This window comes from Cyprinus carpio, chromosome B15, assembly GCF_018340385.1.
Source record: "Cyprinus carpio isolate SPL01 chromosome B15, ASM1834038v1, whole genome shotgun sequence".
Lineage (NCBI taxonomy): Eukaryota > Metazoa > Chordata > Actinopteri > Cypriniformes > Cyprinidae > Cyprinus > Cyprinus carpio.
The window spans coordinates 14,500,252-14,521,731 of NC_056611.1; the positions used below are offsets into that span (position 1 = coordinate 14,500,252).

Sequence of the window (21,480 nt, forward strand, 5' to 3'; positions counted from 1 at the left end):
CTATCATGTCACTATGGACCAAAATCTCCTGAGGGAAATGGTTTCCAACACCTTGTTGAATCTATGCCACGAAGAATTAAAGCCAACCCGGTACTAGCAAGGTGTACCTAATAAAGTGGCCAGTGAGTGTATATACTAATATTAGAAAATGTCCTTTTTCCTGTAATGGCAAAGCTACATTTTTCAGCATCATTATGTCACATTGATCCTCCAGAAATCATTCTAATATATGTATTTTGCTGCTCAAAGAAACATTTCTTCTTATTATTCAATGATGAGGGAAACAGTTGTGCTGTTTAATATTTTTTTGGAAACCGTTATACATTTTTTTTCGGGACCCTTAAATGAAAAGAAAGGGGTCCTGGAACAGCAAACCTCCCAATCTGGCTTCAAAAAGCGGCCACTCAACTGAGACTGCCTGCTCTGCGTTTACTGAAAGCCCTGCTACTGGCAAGAGCAGCTTCCGATCCTCGATACTCATCTTACTGGATCTGTTCTGCTGCTTTTGACACACAGTTAATCACCAGATTCTACTGTCTACCCTCAGAAAGATGGGCATCTCTGGAACCGCACTCCTGTGGGTTTAAGTCCTACCTCTCAGATAGATCCTCAGGGTGTCTTGGAGGGGGTGAAGTTTCTAAGTGACAACTTCATGCTACTGGGGTTCCTCAAGGCTCAGTACTTGGACCACTTCTCTTCTCCATCTACATGGTGTCATTAGGATCTGTCATTCAGAAGCATGGCTTTTCCTATCACTGCTATGCTGATGACACTTCAACTCTTCGTTTCTCATTCCAACCCAGATGATCCAACAGTAGCTGCTCGCATTGCAGCCTGTCTGAGTGACATTTCTAGCTGGATGAATGACCATCACCTTCAGCTCAACCTTACTAAGACAGAACTGCTGGTGGTTCCAGCTTAACCCATTGTTACATCACAACTACTCTATACAGCTGGGTTCAAAACCAAAACTCCTTCCAGGGACAGCCGAAACCTAGGAGTTGTGATGGATCATCAGTTAAGCTTCACAGACCATATTGCTATACACCGACCCGGTCCTGCAGATTTGCCTTATACAACATTAGGAAGATAAGAACCTTCCTGTCAGAGCAAGCCACCCAACTTGTTGTCCAAGCTCTTGTTCTCTCCAGACTGGACTATTGTAATGCTCTCCTGGGAGGCCTTCCTGCATGTACTATCAAGCCTCTACAACTGATACAGAATTCAGCAGTGAGGGCTGTCTTCAATGAGCCAAAAAAAGCTCACGTTACTCCTCTCCTCATCAGGTTACACTGGCTACCAGTCGCCGCTCGCATTAATTCAAGGTATGATGCTTGCCTACAAGACGACCACTGGCACAGCACCATATACCTAAACTCACTAGTTCAAACTTATGCGCCCTCCCGAAGCTTGCGTTCTGCAAGTGAACGGCACCTTGTGGGTGCCATCCAAAAGAGGTTCAAAATCACTCTCACGGACCTTTTCCTGGACTGTGCCCAGCTGGTGGAATGACCTCCCAATCTCAATTCGAACATCCAAGTCTTTACTCATTTTCAAAAAACATCTAAAGACTCATCTTTTTCGCCAGTACTTGACCAACTAATACTAGCACTTACCTTTTCTTGTCTATCCTATTCTTGAAAAAAAAGAAAAAAAAAAACTTGCTATGGGTTCTAGACTAACTGAGACTTGTCATGGCACTTGTATACTGTTGTTGTTCTCTTGTGGTCTGATTGCTTCTCGATGTTCTCATTTGTAAGTCGTCTTTGGATAAAAGCGTCTGCTAAATGATTAAATGTAAATGTAAGAAAGTTCAAAGGAACAGCATTTAGTTGAAAATAGAAATGTTTTGTACAGTAATTCATTTTCTTCCTGCCATTTAATTCAATTTTAAGGCATCCCTGCTCAAAGCATAAGTGCGTTTAAAAAATCAACTGGACCCAAACCTTGGCAGAGTCATCCATATAACCTGAGCCCCCTGCCACCCGTACAAGTTACTTGCCGAGCTACCGTATTTCTACCTGCCCTGACCCTTTTAAAATGAGTTCATGGGGGTAACCTAATGCAGCAGGTTGATTTCACATAATCGTATTTTTGGACTATGCTCCTCAGACAGCGACCACACCTTAGCGTGCTCCAAGTTTTTCCGCATCTACGCACCTTTTTAAGCTTCATATGTGATAAATCAGTTTACACGGTAGCGTTGTATCTGCCGTGTGTGTGTGATTGATACACAATTTTGTGGGGTCACACAGTGTGCACTGTGAACCTTCCGTGTTTTTTTGTCCTCGTCTTCGCCACCATAATGAATTTTCCTTAAATTGTTTCTGTTTTCCGCCTGTCCAAGTTTATATCCCTATGTTTCTTTGTTCTCTAGTCCCAAGTCAGACAAAGGAAAATCTAGGGCTGCAATCAAGTTTAAACGCTTTGTGATATACAACCTAAAGTCACCTTCAAGTTTCAAGAAAAGGACTGAGGTATATCTTCTCTTTATAAATGTGATGTAACTGTGCGCTGCAGGGATGTCTATGTCATGACTTTATAAGTATTTTCCAGGGGTGAAGAGATACATGGGTCAAAATCCAACTTGATCCCAGGTCTAGTGGTGGTGGGTGGCTTCAGATCCCCGGAAACATCTGCAGCACCGTGAATTGGAAGACCAATCACGGCTTAAGTCCTTCTTAAAGCCCACTTTTTGTTAGCTATTGTGGCCTTGAGCAAGACACTTTCACTGCAAGGGCACCCTATGACTGCCACTTCATCTCTATTTGTGATCCACAGAGTATACAGTAAAAAAAGTGGTGTACATAGTGAGGGATGCAGTTAACGGTTTTAACGTTGAAAGCAACTTAAAAGAAATGTTTGCCTGCAACATTCCAACTAAATGGACCTGAAAGTTTTATGGCATTACCGTAGTATTCCTCTGCAGAGGACCTTGCAATAGCTTCTACCTAGTCCTAAAACCTATAGATCACTGGAAGTCAATTTTCCCCAGTTCTTTAAACTAGGTCCCTTACATCTTTTCGGATAAGCATTTAACTGGAAAAGGACAAAGAGTAGTTTTGTTTTTTTTTTTTTTTTTCCATCTAGCTATAGCAAAGTAATTTCTATATTAAATGTTCAGTTTCACTTCATGGCCCTTTTTCCTTCAGAAAGATACAGGCTAGTTGTGAATGGTTTTTCCAGGTAGGTGATTTTGCCCGCAGGATTGTTCCACGAAAGTAAAACCTGTGATCAGGTACTTCTTTAATGCAATTCATGTACGTTTTATCTGCGTTTATCATTTATCATCATAATGAAGTTGTTTAAATTATCTGGAGGATTTGGCAGTTGGGAATATGGTTGACACTGAAGGAAACGGCACGTCATTTTAAAGTTCTGCAACTTTGACATGAATTCATGCTCCAATTTTTGTATCATTCTGTATAGTTTTGCTTTCATTATCCTTATTTTTCCCCTGAGTCACAATTCATCTTTTTGATGCAAATGTGTTTATATCTTGCAGATGCCTTCAGGACTCATTACTCTTTATTAACAGAAAACAATATACAAAGTGAAAGTATTTATAAATCTGTAGAGATTTGAATGTCTTAATAAGAGCTTTTAATTACATCTGAAGCTTCTTATGTTGACCTAAAGCATGCTAAAATTTAACAAAAATAGCTAAAATACACGTCGGCGGGTTGTGCCACATGAGAATTGATTTCCCCACTAATCATGGCATACCAGATTAATTAAGTGTTTATCATTAAACACCCTCTCTGCATTTTTTTAAGTATTAGCGTTCACAGTGGAATATTGCTTGCAGGTGTAGTTCAGGCAGTGCATTTAATTCGTTGGTGGAGCTAATCAATCTAGTCCAGCTAATTGCATGTTAGCTTTTTAGTCTGTCTCTAGTTTTAAATGGTGCTGTTCACCTGTTTTGAATTTCCAGTCACTGGATTATGATTAGAAATGCTTTGTGTGATTCAAACAAGAAGAATATGTTCATATATACGCATTCTTATCATATTAATCAATCATTGTTGTATGATTTAAGAGTTTAGGGCTATGGTTGATCCATTAATTAATAGGAATTATTATGTTATATTAATATCTTTTTCAAGCATAATATTGCCGGTTAGTTTGTCCATTTTTGATCAAATTTACTTGCATCTTTTTTTAACAAATCGGTTTGAACAAATGATTCAATGACTCGATAGATGTCAACTTGTCTCCATCTACTGGCTTATGAATGTAAGCTACAGAAAAAAAGTTATTATTCTAAACCCCCTTAGTGCAAATCACATTGTCCAATTATAAATGTATGTTTTTAATATTATTTTATAGTATTGTAACATAATATCATAATACTAATATGCAGTAAATATTAATTTAATTTATTCATATTAGTATATAATATTACTCTAATAATATATCACACTGCATTTGTATTATAACATTATTAGTTGTATTATTTTTATTTAATTTTATTTTTATATATTTTATTATCATTAGTCTTATTCTTTATTTATTTATTCCATTAATTTTCCTTATCTAATTCATGAGTATATTACTTACATTTCATTTATATTCATGGCAGATGATTTCTTTGAAGTTCAGGCTGTTATGGTATTTTATTTTTACATTTGCCATACACCCCTGAAAGGCTCTAATGTGTGTGTTTAAACCTCTAAACCTGCACCCAATGTGTTTCCACCTACATCTAGGTTGGCAGTGCTGTTATTTACCACTCTTTTTAACCAACATCTCTCCCAGTGGGATTTGTGTGTTTCAATTACAGTCACTTGATGTTCTGTGCGAAGGCCTGTTGGGAGAGAATAAGTATCGACACAGACCATGTCCAGCATTAACCTCCATATACAGGCTCCTATGGGAGATGTTCTCTCAGCCAAACCCATGCAACATTCGCTCTTGTTAAAACGCAAATGTAGACTCAGTGTCACAGCGTGCCACATACAATCTTATCTGTTTTTTTCTTGACTGCCTCAGACGCTGAATGACTACAGCTACTCTGTAATGTTTGATATGAGGCCAAGTTTCTGTCAAGACCGCTAATACGCAGTTTGAAAGCTGTGTACAGTATATTTGACAGTATTAGAACAGCCTTTCAAACCGCTTTAATTTCTGCTGTGACAGCATAATACATTTGACATTGAGAATAGAATTGATACACCACATATAGAGGAGCCACAGCGTATGTTTAAGGCTTTTCCATACATTAGCATAGGTAATTTATCATGCACTCAAAGGTTTTTTTTCGTTTTACTGGGTCGGAGACCACAAGGAGAGCTCTTTAACGTTCATTATAGTAATAGTTGCTGCCCTCATGATTTTTTCTTTATTCCTACACAGGTGATCAGTGTATCTTTTCTCCTCTCATGTCATTCCAAACTTTTCCTCTGTGGAGTGCAAAAACTTCCTTTTTTTCCAGATAATGACAGTCAGCGGTGTCCAGTGTTGTTGTAGAAAACAACATTCTTCGCAGTAAACAAATATTTACTGTTTACTTTAAACAGTAAACAAATGTGTCAAATTACGTATCTTCTTCAGTGTTCCACATAAAGAAAAGTTCATACAGCTTTGGAACAACATGTGGATGAAAAAATGATGACCAAAATTTTTTCATTTTGGGAGAACTATCTTTTACATATTTGTACCGATTGTCTTATCTATCTATTTTTCTGTTTGTGTTACACGTGAAGACTTAGTAAGATGGTCTCAAATCCCACTAGGTTGTGCTATAAATAAGCAAAATTTCCATTTTTTGCACATAACTCTACCAAACAAACATTAATATTGTCCTTCATTCATAGTACACAGTTAAAGGATTTAGGACAAATGTATCAGCTCCCATCCTGAATGTAACATTTAAAACCAGAGTGTATTTAATCAGTAAAACATTACTGTCATCATAAGAATCACAGTCATTGAGGTGCTCTCACCTGCAAACAGATCTCCTGGTGTGATTTTTCAACATAAATAACAGAAAATAAAGGCAGGGTCAGCCTGACTCATGCCGGCTCAGCTCAATCTGGACCATTAACCAGAGATTCAACACATTCAGTGTCATTGCTGAGAGACAGTGGAAAAGAGCCAATGGGTTTTATGAGGACACATCTCGCAAGTGTTGTCAGGACAATCCCGCTCGCGATAAGTACTCGTATCGTCCATTTTCTCACCGCGTGATTGGAATTTCATATTTCCGTCCTTCACATACAAATGGAAATATTGCACGTCCAAACACATTCGCATCTCACCGCTCATAACATCGAGCCAGGAGTCACCCAGCCTGCAAATTGCCCGTGGAAAATTCTTGTTTGCTTGACTATTATGCATGCCACATCCTATTCAGACCTTTGTGTTGGCCGTATCCCCCCCTGCATGCACATTTCAGCCACGGGACTATGACATTTCCAAAACCCGTCTGCAATCGGTCACGGAGCACGAAATCCCTGAAATATTTTCATCAGGCGATGCGTCTCCCAGCATCTACATTCAGAGACATTATCCTGTCCTTGATGTTTTATCATTAGTTGGGAAGTGTTTGGGCTCCTACTGAGATCTTTTGATGGAGCACAGACAATAAAGTGATGGAGACAGCCAGCCAATTTTGCCTGCTGCGACTGTTCCCCAGCAAGGCGCCTGAGTATCTGTGCTAAAAAGGTGTAGTGGAATGATAGTCACATCGCACAGCCAAAGTTAGATAGGTCGGATTTGCCAGCGCCCCATTATTCCACTGATTGTGCGATGGCTGTATCCAATATAACTGTGTGTTTATTAATAAATGATTCTCATAATGTAATTTTCTCTTTCTCCTGGTTCCATACTCGCTGCATGGAAGGAAAGCTGCCTGAAAGATTTGAATCAAGTCGAGTGGACCTTTTCTGCATTGCATGTAAATCCCATTTGGTTTTTTAGATGCAAACTTTAGGACTGACCATCCGAGCGATGAAATCAGATCCATTTGTTTTTGCCTTGTATGTCAATATCTGCTACACCTGTATCAGTTGCTGTAGTAATGATGTAAACGTCAGCAAGATGCCGTAAAACTTTCTCATACAAAATCTGTGTGCAGCTGTCAGAGAGGATGGAAAAATGGGAAATTTTGCCTCTGCTCACGTCCATCACAGAGCTGAAATCACAAGGCACATTCATGCAAATACTGCTGATTTATTCGCTCATTCATTATACAGTGCATTCGGACACAGCTGCAGACTGTATTGCACACTTTTGTGTGATGTTACATACAGTGTGTTGGAAAACGCCGATCGGATGCATTCCAAAAAAGTCTGATTTTAATCGGATTGGATGGGGTTTGGATCACTTTGTAAACATCGGATTTCATGTGGTGTTTTTTTCGCTGTTCAGTCTACAAACAAAACAACTAAACGGATTTGAGTCAGATATGCCAAAACATCGGATTTTTGCTGCCTGTCTGAACAAAGCCTTTGGCACAGTGTGTTTTGTTTAATCACGCGGCTTGTGTCGGCCAGTGTCATACCCACTGAAATGCAGGCTTTATACTATTGCTTGAAAGTCTAATTCTATATTACTTAAGCTGTCGTTTTCTATTATTGCAGGTAGCAAGCCCATTATTTCAGTTCAAGACATTTTCTTTACATGTTTCTTACATTACATTTGATCAAATATCTATAGCTGGCCAATTTGCCTTCAGCTGTTTCAATAACACTGTTTTGCAGGAAAAAGCTTCACAGTCAGACATGCAATTTCATGTAAAAGCAAAATAACAGGCCATTTTTCGTTTCAATCAAAGGTTATTTATGAGCTATTGTCTGAATTAAGCCCCCTTTACATTTGGACATTCTTTAGTTCATTTGCACCTTGTATTATAGTATATCTCAAGTGTGATTTAATAAAAGTCAGCCTGCAATTACCCACATAAAGTGGAAAACACAACTTGCATATTACATTAGAGCTTGCACAAACTGAGCATGTTTCATGTGTGTTCCATAGTCAAAGACATTAACGGATAGGCTAGTTTAAAACATTCTATGTCTTTTTGACAGATTTTAAAAAAGGGAAGGTCACTTTATAGAGCTGAACAGTTGGGTTTAATTATTAATACATAATTACATTTAATTACAAATTAATTCCGCATTACTTAATTACTCTCAAAGGAAATGAACACTTTTATTTAGCAAGGATGCATTAGATTTATTAAAAATGACAGTAAAAAGAATTTTAAATTTCAATTTCAAATAAATCCTGAATTAAAAAAAAAAAATGTTTTTTTCAACTTTGATAATAAAATGTTTATTAAGAACTAAAACCAGCATATTATAATGATTTCTGAAGGATCATGTGACACTGAAGACTGGAGTAATGATGCTGAAAATTCAGATTTGCCGTGGCAGGAATAAATTACATTTAAAATTTTACTTGTAAAAATTAAAATTGTAATAATATTTCACAATGTTATTATTTTATTGTATTTTTGACCAAATAAATGCAGCTTTAGTGAGCACAAGAGACTTCAAAAATGTAAGCTTTAAAGGCATTAAAGCCATTGAGTACACATTCTTGTACATTTCCCTTTTTTGTCCGGTTTTTCGAATACATTTTTGTTTCAAATCAGACTTTGTAATGTTTTGATTAATCTGAGAGCTGGTTGGTTTGGTTCATGTCTTTGAACTCTTTGATGAAAAAAAAAATGAATGGAAAAAATATTTCCTGAACCAAGATGGCTTAACAAGTGGGCAGGTACTGTTGCACACTATTGCATTTCCTTGCTTTAAAAACATTCCAACAGTAAAAGGATGCTAATAAGGCTTAGAAGTGAAGAAAAATGCGAGACAATAAAGTTTTAAATTGCCCCTGTGAGGATCTGGAAAAGAGAAACAGGATATTGTTCATTAAATAGGATGACCAGAACATAAGACTTGATGAAAGAAAGAACAGCATGTTGGAAAATGTATAAATCATTCCATCAAAATGACAGATATTGATGTGTTATTATGCAGGAAAGTCTTTTTTGCTCTCTAAATGTAGTCAGGTTTATTATATGATGACAAAAATGTGCCCAAGTGTAAAGGGGGCTTTGGTAAAGAGATGTTCCTCTTTCTTTCAATTATCTCTGTCATACTAACATGATGGCTTTTGTGTCTTCTCCCCTTCATTTAATACCTCTTATGTGTGTTTTCATTTTCTCCATCTAGATGTTCTCACCACAACCCCCCCACCCACCAATACCACCATCAGCGCTTTCCAAGGTACAGTATCCCATCTGAGCTGCAGGGTTCTCACTCCATCTCACCCTTTTTTACATTTTTCCTGTGTCCTGCTGTGCTTGTGCATCTAAGTGTATGTGTGTGTGAGAGAGTGTAAGTATGCCGCTGATGCATGTTACTGTCCATGAGCTAAAAAAGACAGCGGGAAGAGGGTAAAGTGCAGGGGCTCGTGCAGAGACAGGCGGGCCGCCCTAATAAGATCTCGACGCAGATAGTGGACTCGGTGGCCTTGCGGCGCCTTGCCGTCATTGTCACTTGTCAGGTTGTGCTTGTCAAATCCTTTTCTGTCACTCGCTTGATCTTTCACCGTAGAGATTCATTTTGGAGCGAAAATCTTATCAGGATCTCGTCGTGTCCATGCCTCAGATTACGAATATCCTCGGCCTTCCATAAGAATGCCATCAACACATCCTTGAAATGCTCTGATGAAACACACACTGTAAAAAAAAAAAATATTTTTTAAAGTTGTAAATTAAAACAAAGATTACAGCGCCCTGCATCATAATTGCTGAATGAAATCCAATACTAATTATGGGGTGCTGATTCCAAAAATAGTGTCTCATTTGCTCTAACACATCACACTTTCTTTACAATTATGATGCATTTTGTAGCAGTTTTGCTTTCGACAATCATTTATAAGCTGAACAAATCTTGTATTATCACTCAATAACCAGAAAAATAGGCACAAACACGATTCCTATAATTTTTTGAGCCAGCCTACTAATTTTTTTTTTTTTCAACTTTCATCTGATTTTCACGTGTACAGTATAAATGATTCTGAAGACGTTATTGTATGCCTAATCCTGATTTCAAGGTCAGAATTGTGGCCAGTAATGGAAGAAAATACAAATGTGCTACATCTGTGGTTGTTTCACTACATCCAAACAGTAACTGAAAATGACAGATTTTGTGAAAAAGCTTGTTTATAAACTTGGGTTTAGTAAAGTTCTTTGACCGTAAATTGAGTATTTGAACATATTTTTCCATTCCTTTAAATATTGTAAGTTAAATTATATATTTTGAATATTCTTTTGTCATTTGATTGATTTTGATATTTTAATCAGTGCTGTTAAAACTGATATATTATATAGATATATATATATATATATGTATATAATATATTAATAGATCAGCTAAGATAGATAGATAAATAGATAGATAGATAGATTGATAGATTGATTGACTGATTTTATATATATATATATATATATATATATATATATATATATATATATATAAATACTTGTTTTTTAACTATGCAGGGATTATTCAAGTATGTTTTACAAGAAAATATAAAAGAAATTTCACTTTTTCATACTATTTCTCCTTCAAAATTTAATGTTTAATTCTTAATTACTTGCCTTTTATTTTTTATTTTTTGTTATTTTTGATATTTATTCCTGAGTGAAAAATTTTCTACATCAAATTTTCATCAGTGTATCAACCATGATTTATCATGTTTTTTCATAAATGTTGTTGTTCGTTATTGTTATCAATTTTCTAGTAGCTGTTTCATTCTGATCCTAATGAGGTTTTCTTGAGCTCTTAAAAATACTCTACCAATCCATGTTTATTAACATGCAAAGGAAATCTCAGGACTAGGAATTCCCAGCAAATAAATCAATGGTAGGTAATTGGTGCTATATAGAAATGTAATACATTTTTGATGAGCAAGCAAAGAGTGAGAAAGGATAGGGTTGCACTCTACTATCAAAAAAATCAATTAAGCCATAATGTCTTGCCGAAACGCTCAATAGCTTTAGGGGGTGACATTTAGAGATGATTGCCATTTATAACACAAAACAAATGGCTTAATGGAAGCACGGATAGTGGCACCTTTAACAGATGCCGCACTTTCTCCTCTTTCGCAAAATCATCATGCACAGCGAGAAGAAGCGTGATAGTGTCAGCCTTTCAGAGGAATCATCTATTCTCAGGACTTTTCTGTGATCATCAGGCTGAACTAAGTCATGTCTGGTTTTCGCTCGGAAGAGCCGTTCTCTTGTGTTTCTTCCCGGGCCTAACTTCTCCGCATGCAGAGTAAGCATGTAAGAAGTTTATTGGTGTAACCGACTTAACCTCGGATTACCGTTCGAGCAGAACTTGCTTTCAAGCAGACACGGCGGGTAATCCACTCACGGTGAGTAAAGGAGAACTCAGGGGACCTGCTAGACCATCTGAAACAGTCATAGTGTTTTATCTGATATGCAGTCTGGTCTTTAGGGCCTGTGGACGGCTACGGTTGGAGAGACGTGACCCTGGGTCCTGCGCATTTAGTCTGTGGGTGTGAGGGGTCGGCTCAAGGGGAATGGAGCTGCTGTGGATCAGCGATTAATATTGATAGGAGAATGAGTACCAAGCTGGTTTCTGTGACAGGGGAAAAAAGGGTGCCATACAAGTGGATATAATGTCTGAATGCATATGGGTCAGCCTCACAGCATTATGGTATTACATATGGTTGATTGTATACTGATTTTGCATTAAAAAAGCAGCACATTATTTTTGTTTTCTATTTTTTAGCAAAGTAGAGGCTGGAAAGTAATGAAGCAGCCTGTTCACATTATATATGTATATGTGTACAGTTGAAGTCAAAAGTTCACATATACCTTGCAGAATCTGCAAAATGTTAATTATTTTACCAAATAAGAGGGATCATACAAAATGCATATTATTGTTTATGTAGTACTGACCTGAATAAGATATTACACAAGATGTAAAGATGTTTACATATAGTCCACAAGAGAAAATAATAGTTGAATTTATAAAAATGACCCCGTTCATGAGATACTTAATACTGTGTTTTTACCTGAATGATCCACAGCTGTGTTTTTATGTTTAGTGATAGTTGTTCATGAGTCCCTTGGTTGTCCTGAACAGTTAAACTGCCTGCTGTTCTTCAGAAAAATCCTTCAGGTCAAACAAATTCTTTAGTTTTCCAGCATTTTTGTGTATTTGAACCCTTTCCAACAATGACTGTATGATTTTGAGATCCATCTTTATTTTGGTAGAATATTCAATACGCATAAAGTATTAAATTGAATAGATTTAATATAATGCACAAATAAAATGTATTACAGTCATTATCATTTTATGCTGTGCTTGTAATGTATTTAAACGGTAATGTAACCTTACGAATATATTTAGTCATATAAATATAATGCAATCGATATGTATCTTGCCCAAAATAGCTGAAAGTTTGGTAATACTAAAATGCTTCAGTGAGAGTGCAGTTATATTTTGTCTTTACTAAACTGCCCAAAATAACAGCACTGTCTCCATCAGAGGTGCTACTGCACCCACACTTGTTCTTGACATCCCATTCTTGTGGGAGGGTCTCTCAAGATTTGCACTACACCACTGACTTGGCCTGCGAGTTCAGTCTATGAGTATGAGAGGTCGGTCAGCATTATTTGATTTCGAGGGGATTGAATCTGCCATGCATCAGAGATTAATATTGATAGGTGCAAGTGTGTGCCAAGCTGGTTTCCGTGAAAGGGCAAAAAGTGTACCATCCAACTGGATATATGGACGCCCTGCTGGGTATTGATGAAATATAAAACAATGAAGACAGCTGAGCTCTAGATCAGGTGCGCCGCAGGGTGGGTCCATATTTTATAAGATGGTGTCAAGTAAGAGTAGAAAACTGCTGCTAGATGTGAATGCACATACTCATCAGCATCTGTAGATGTTTTTCTCTTCTCGTTATCCGGTATCGCCACCTCAAACTTCCCTGTCCTAGAAATCTCCTCCATGAATCTCCCAAACAATCCAATTAAGAGCAGAACGTGGAGACAGACAGCCGGACGCATCTGATTGTTGACTCAGTCACTTTGAGAAGCTTTGTTTTTGCGGCGGGATGACGCAGACATTTAAAGGTTACCAGATTTGCTTTAAAACCCTTTGAACAGACAAAAGATGATGTGTCCTTGCTCCATATGTAGACATCAGCAATGTTTTCCTATATAATGAGTTCCTCCTCAGAAATTTTTCAAGGCCTATCCAATATGTCTTGGTTGAGCTCACTGTGCCTGCAGGTAAAGCGGAGGGTGCTGGGCTCATGGATCTGTCTGCTGAGCGTCATTTATGCAGCTCTGCGTGGGAATGATGGAGTTGCTGCCGGCCAAACAACACACTGAAGACTTTGTGTATCATTAGTCTTAAAACAAGCTCTCTAGCTTCGGCTGTGGTTTAATTTGTCACCGCGAATGTACTGCGTTCCTTCCCACCTTTACGATCTTCTTTCACAACACAATGCCAGGGAGGGCTAATTTTAGACCATTCTTACTGTTTGTTGATTTAAACCACATAGCATCTTGTTTTCTAGCATTGTTGTCAGCTGCATTTATAATATGTAAGCTTTTGGCTCTTTAGCTGACTTAAGCCCGATGCACGCTTTGCTGTTTTGGAGACAAACTGTGGGATTCGTGAAACGGTGGCAGAATAGGCAGTCTTTGATCATGACTCCCTCACCTATGATTGCGAAACATTGTAGGATAGGCTGTTCTCTCGATTCTGTTAATCTGATTATTCCGATTTGTTTTGATTTGATTCTGATTCTTTTGTGCATACATCAGTTATGATGAATTATAGTTAATCTTGCTTACATAGGGGGGAAAAATTCTCTCTCAGCTGTTTTTTTAATTGTTCAAAGAACCTTTACATTTAACTAATTAACTAGTTTCTAAAAATTAACAACAGGGCCCGAACAATGCATTAAGTTGCTGTTTTAACAGATTAAAACTAAAACTGCTCATTGAACTAAATGAAGTAAACTTTAAGTTGCATTTCTGATATTATACGTTAAATAATTATGTATTTTATCAAAATACTCCATTGAACAAAGTAATTATAACTTGATGTTCATTCAGTAATGGCTCTGATTGATTCATTGACTTCATTCAGAGAAGAATCCATCAGACTGATTCAAATGGTTAATCTATGAGTCTTTCTGAAAGATTCCTGAAATCATTTGCTCATGAATGTGTCTATACTGGTTGTGCTATATGTTTTGATTTGATTCACAAGCTCTCAATTCTGTTACGATTCAATTTAATCAGGATCTTTATTCAGATCTTTGCATATTTAATTTACAAATCAGTTATAATTAATTATAATTTTGTCTGTTTTGCTTACATATGAAACAAATATCACTGGTGGTGGTTGAGGAGAGACCCCCCCACATGATGTAAAGCGCTTTGGGTGTACAACAATACACAATAAAGCGCTATATAAATGCATCATTCATTCATTCATTCATTCAAATATCAGCTAATGTGTTAAACTGCCCCTATTATGGGATATGAAAGGTTAATATTTTCGTTTTGGGAGTCCCCAAAAACTGGTTTACATGCATGCAAGGTCAAAAAAACCTATCATTGTCTTATAATAAGGTGTTTGTTGTTTTTTTTTTGTTTGTTTTTTTTACCTTACTTGCTCAATAACTCCCAAACGATTCGCTCAGCGATTGATTTTTCCAAACCCCTCCTTTGCTTGATGCTAATCTGTGGTGATTGGTCCGATTGGTCTCATTTCCATTTCATCATGCCTGTAATGCCTGATAAAGCAGCTTGTGAGCTGCAGTGCTGCTTTGTGTACAGCTTTACTTAGGAAACCGCTATTTTTACACTCAAAAAAGCCGCACCTAGTGGCAAAGAATGAATTTGCATGTTCATTCAGACCAATGCCAAAAGACCAATAAGTGGGGAGGCAATATGCTATTTAAAAACAACTCGTTTCAATGATTCAGAGTCGAATCTTTCTTTTGAGAGACAATAACTTTATACACGGTGCACTTTCAGATTTAAAACTTTGCAGGATGTTTCTGTGTTACACACTGCATGAATGGTAATTTTCAAAAATCCATAATGGGGCACTTTAAATTAAACTTTTAATTAATATTTTATTAACAGGAACTGCACAGTAAAATAAGGTAAATTTCATTTCTTGTGATTTCTTTTGAATTATATTTAATGTATTTTATTAAAATATTCCATCATTGAGAGTAATGATAACTTGATGTTCATTTAGTAAGCATTCTGATGGATTCAGCTAGTTCGGTCATTAAAGGTGACATCATGAAAATCTGACTTTTCCAGGTTTTAAGTGATATAATCAGGTCCTCGGTGCATCTACCAACCAAGGAAACGTGAAAAAGTTTAACCCAGTAACTTTGTTTCGGTTAGCCTTTTTCTGCAAGCGTATAAAAAATCGAGCACGTCTTATTTCACTCCCCTAGTGACGTTGCAAAGGGATCTCATTATAATATTACCGCCCCTTAATCTGTAAGTTACCACCATAGACTGTATAAAAACATGGATGTAGAGTCCGTGAAGTCACCCGTAGGTTTCTGAAGAGAATTTTTGAAGTAGGCGGAGCCAGCCATCGCCATCTTGGCAGCACGTCACCATGTGTCATTCCCAGATAATCGAAAATGGGCAAAGAGGTGGGATGTGGGTGGAGCTGGCTGCAGAAGCTACACCCACCTAGCTCAGTGGTGGTGACAGCAGCGGCAATCCACTTGTCACTCGTGGCCATGCCCTTAATTATGCAGAACTTTAAGGCTTAAAGGGTTGGTTTGGTTAAAAATGAAAATTATGTCATTAATGACTCACCCTCATGTCGTTCCAAAACCTGTAAGACCTCCATTCATCTTCGGAACACAGTTTAAGATATTTTAGATTTAGTCCGAGAGCTTTCTAATCCTCCATTGAAAATGTATGTACGGTATACTGTCCCACGTCCAGAAAGGTAATAAAAACATCATCAAAGTAGTCCATGTGACATCAGAGGGTCCGTTAGAATTTATTGAAGCATCGAAAATACATTTTGTTCCAAAAATAACAAAAATTACCACTTTATTCATCATTGTCTTCTCTTCCGGGTCTGTTGTGAACGCGACTGCTGTGACTGTTGACGTATGACGCTGCTGACGTGTTCTCTGGTGCGCCCAATAACAAAGAAAACACGTCAGCAGCGTCATACGTCAGCGGCGTCACTGCAGTGTTGTGAACACGCTCACAACAGACCCGGAAGAGAAGAAAATGATGAATAAAGTTGTAATTTTTTTTATTTTTGGAGCAAAATGTATTTTCGATGCTTCAATAAATTCTAACGGACCCTCTGATGTCACATGGACTACTTTGATGATGTTTTTATTACCTTTCTGGACGTGGACAGTATACCGTACATACATTTTCAATGGAGGGACAGAAAGCTCTCGGACTAAATCTAAAATATCTTATACTGTGTTCCGAAGATGAACGGAGGTCTCACGGGTTTGGAACGACATGAGGGTGAGTCATTAATGACATAATTTTCATTTTTGGCTGAACTAACCCTTTAATATAATTTCAATTAGTTATATAAAAAAAAAAAAATCATCCCCCTCACAGTTACAAATGACTTCCGTGTTGGTTTCAAGAGAGAGACCGGAAGATTGTCTCTTGGTTTCCACCCACGGCGCCATCATTTTGATTTGGCAAGCTACAACGGTGTACCAGTTCTAATGCCATGGCGAAAGTTTGAGCAAAACATGATAACTGTTTTGTCTTTGGCTGCACAGACGAGCACAGAACACTATTTAGATTCCCAGCCTCAGAGGAGACAAGAAAGCAGTGGATTTATTGATTTATTTACTCTATATTGCTGTTGCCACACAGATCTAAAATAAACATAACCGACTGTTTTTGTAACTCATGTGTGTTTTAAACGTAAACTTGTGTGTGAATGAGAACTTAGTTTAGTACTCACATGCTGTGACAGCTGCTTTCTGTCCGTGTGCTTCGGCTGTGTGCACTCAGAAAACCAAAGTGTAAACTAATATGGTTTAAAAGCATTTTCAGCACGATGAACATTATAATCAGAACCAAAACAGATGTTTTTAAAGCCGCGGTCACACTAGACTTTTCATTCCATTGACTTCCATTCATACGCATGCGAATGCATCAGACCGGAAACGCAAGCCTGTGCGAAGATATTTTTCATTTCGCCGCATTGTAAATGAAGTAAAAGTTTGGTGAACTCTGACCTGCGAATTCACGTCATGTGAATGCGTGAGACCAATAGATCAAAACGTCAAAAAGTGGCCTCTCGGTACAGAAATTTAAAACAAGGAGGAAACGCTAATTTTAGCATTCACATCATCCTGTTTTATACAACACAACTTTAAAAGATTACAAAAATCACATAAAAAGAGAAGTGGCTTGTTTTGCGATGGCAAGGGAAACAGGAGCAGATAATTTTTTTATTGCATGAGATTTGTATGTGTGCGGTGTGTGTACTTGATTAACTATACTTGTGACTGATTCTAATCACTTAAATAGAAAAGAATGACTAGTGAGGATATTTTGTTGGTGTACTGTGAAAACCTTGGCACATGATGTTATATCCTCGTTACATGCCATTTCACAGCACCGTCCAAACAAATTTCAGATGTTCAAAATCTAGTGTGACTGCGGCTTTAGCAGGTATGAGCTGTAATGCCACAGCTCTATTCTGAAAAAGGGGACGGGAAGCAGCAGCTCGTTTGCGTTTAAAGAGACAGGCACAAAAAACAGATTATTTCTTCTTCGACTCAAAATAGGCATTTTCAAAATGATATAATAAATGATCTGTGAGCTGAAACTTCACAGACACATTCTGGGGACACCTGAGACTTATATTACATATTGTATAAAGGGGCATAAATATGTCTCCTTTAAAGGATCCTTCAGAATAATTCAAACAGAGTTCATGGGTCATCTTAAAAGATTTGTTAAATCATTTATTCGACTACACTTGTGCCATATGTTCTGATTCAAAAAAGTTGGTTTAAAAGAGTCATTTGCTCATTAATTGGATGAAACAAAGTTCATAGATCGGAAGGAAGGAGGCGGGAACCGGCGAACATTCAAACAAAACTTTAATAATAAAATAAACACAAAATAGTGCGACAGCCCCTCGCGGACAAACAGAACCAAAACACAAAATAAAATCGAGGCCTGGAGTCCCCTGTTCCCTGCTCCTCCCCATCAGGACAGATGGCAGCGGGCTCCGGCTTTAGGCGAACGGCGGTGACTCCTTCACTCACTCACGGATGGCAGCCATCCCTCCACATCCCAGGTGGCCAGCAGCAAGTTTGTTCTGCCCCCCCGGGCAACTCACTCCAGCCCACCACCTCGAGTGTTCATGGTGGCAGTCTGCTCCGCCAAGCTCGATGGCACCGCAGATTCACCACAGTGGTGAGGGTTTTTTCCTGGCAGCATGTCCCTCCTTCCTCCAGGGTTTCGGCACCAATATAACAAAGTTCATAGATCAAAATAGCACAACAGCCCCTTGTGGATGACTGTCGCGCACAAACAGAGCCAAACCACAAAATAAAATCCCGGCCTGGTCTTCTCTCGTCCAACACAGTCATCAAGGCTGATTTATACTTCTGTGTCAAACCTACACCGTAGGCTATGCGTCAGTTTTCATTTATACTTCTACGTCGTTGTCTGCGTAGATGTGTACACATGCAAACTGCTAGTCTGCAGTGTCCACGGGCATGTTGCTGGTGTAACCCGCAGCACCACGGCAAAAGCCAAAGAAGAAGCGGCTCGTCGGAGAAGCATTATAGCCGTGACGGCGGCAAATAAATATCAAATCATGAAATTATTATTTAAAACTACAAAAAGGAGACAACAACAGAACAGGTGAAGATATGCCATTCTTTCAATCCCCACAAGGACTTGTATCATGGCAGATCAACATTGTTGGTCACGGACAACTAGTGATGTATAATGCTATGTAGTATAATAAATGATAAGACACTTGTTCTTTGCTTTGTTTTATTTTATATAAGAAGGTGTAACATTAAAATATATTAAAGTGCACATTATAAACAAACACCAAACTCTAGTACATACAAAGAAAGGGGTTCTAGCAGACCAATCACAGCGATTGCAGTCAGCGTAAAATTGATGCCCTCTTAGATTTTTGGAGAGGTGCATGTCGGGCTACAGCATAGGTTACGGTGTAGGGTGTGCATCTCTGCGTAGGCTACGGCGTAGGTCCGACGCACAAGTATAAATCTGCCTTCACTCCTCTTTTTTATCCTTCCAGAGCTCCTCCATGGGACTCGAGACTGGTGAGTGGCACAGGTGTCGCACATTATCATTAACTCCACCGGCCTCACTCCATTCCCACGGCTCTCGGCCTCGCACCCACTCGTCACATTGGACTACACTGGAAAAGCCCTAATAAACTAATTGTACTATAATTAACTGCAATGAATGAAGTTGCTATTGATGCTGTTGTTAATGAATGTTGTTAATTGATGCTAGCTTCTCTGTATGATATGCATTGTAATTATCTGCTTATATATCGTTCTCTTTCTGTTTTAATGTAGGATTACAAATACCTTGAGTTTGCTTTGAAAAATCAGCAGCCCACCAATTCACTCTTTCATCAAGCCATTACAGACTTCAACATTAGCACAATGGCTTGTTTGAGAAGTGTCAGAATGTTACAATTAATAATGTAAAATGCCCAGTCAACCCTGTCAATTCTGACCAAAGCCCTAAGACTGACATAAAAGAAGGCTGATGTCGTACAGTCTGGTTTGGCTTCTACCCAAGATCTCACCGGGCTCATATCAAACAGTCTGACAAGCAACAAACGCAAAGGACAGGAAAAAAAAGTCACACAGTGTGCACTAGGCTTTAGACAAGGCCGAGTCTATTAAATACAGTATATATTTTTTTCTTTTTTAAAGAAATGCACAGCGGTGGCTCATTATCAGGCATCATTCATTGTAACAGCATGGTGTCACGCAGTAAGCTTCACAGTACCCACATAGAGTAAATCACTGTGAATTCCCTCCAGATGCAGTTGTACTAATCAGATGTGAAAACACTGTACCAGATGTTGCCTTTGGTCACTCCATATGAGCTCCTCAGAGAAGTTTCCTCTGTTGATTTTTGGAGAACAAAGAACGGCATCAAACGCAAAAAAAAAATGCCACAAACCGTGCAGCCTCTTTCAGAGCTGAATCCACTGTGATTACTGCATGTGGAGTGACGGTTAAAAACCCTTGGTTTGGATTTTACTCTCCAATGCTCTCATTAAATGATACATGTAGATGTTCTGCTGAAAGTAGGTTATAGAATAGAAAATACTACTCTTACTGTGTAAATATAATCGATGCAGCACAGTACAGTACAGTATGTACATCAGCATACCCAGATGATCTATGCTACTACATACTACATACACGTCTATCTATCTATCTATCTATCTATCTATCTATCTATCTATCTATCTATCTATCTATCTATCTATCTATCTGTCTGTCTGTCTGTCTGTCTGTCTGTCTGTCTGTCTTTCATCTTGCATTCTACTGATATTCTGTATCATTCTGTTTTTTCTAAGTACATATCTATCATTCTGTTGTTCTATCCATCTAATCAAAATAGTAATATATTTTTGTTTTTTTGACTGATGCAACAAGTATAAAAAATATCCAAACACAATTATCCTCTACATTTTTTTCTTTCTAGTTGCATATCCTTTTTCAGTCACATTATGGAAGGAGGTTGTGAAGTGAGTTTTAAGTTGGCAAAATATCTTGTTCTATAATGTGCATTTATTTCTTTATAGCGCAGCATGCAGTATGCTAAATTCCATTTTGAACATGCCTGTGTTTCTATGTTTATACTGACATTGAGTGGCCCCCTTTGGGCTGGACGTCCATGCAGATGAGCAGACCACCAAGCTCATCTTGCCCCCCTAGGCCCCTACCCTAAATACACTGTCTTTATATATTGCTGTTTGTGAAGTTGCATCGTGTTTTTTCAGTGCATCAGTGGGCTTTGCCCAGTCTGTGTTTGTTGTTTGTCCTGTTTATTTTCATCTCATCTCTTTTTGCACGCTCTTTCCTCCTACCTGCCTCTTCCCTCCTCTGCCCTCCTCATGAGCCCAGACAGCCCAGCGTGCTCAGAACCGATACCCCTCCCGCATACATTTGAGCCGGCTCTGCGCTCCTGCTGCTCCTGCTCTTTCATGTCTGCTCTCATAGCCCACATTAATATCACAGTCTACCATCATGCCGCAGTCATACATGTGCGAGAATGTCACTTTGTTTAAACATGCTGAGATGAAAGCCCCGTGAATCAATTCAGTACAGGAAACTTGTTCTTTCAGTGGGGGAAATAATGGGCGAATGAACTGCCATCAGGGGCTGATGCGCTCGTGCCGCAGTGCGTTCACAGGA

At 38.3% G+C, this 21,480-nt stretch overlaps 1 pseudogene; it reads left to right on the forward strand.

The window, feature by feature from the left end:
* The window catches only part of LOC122139865, a 55,134-nt pseudogene that overhangs the window by 17,818 nt on the left and 15,836 nt on the right, over positions 1-21,480 (forward strand).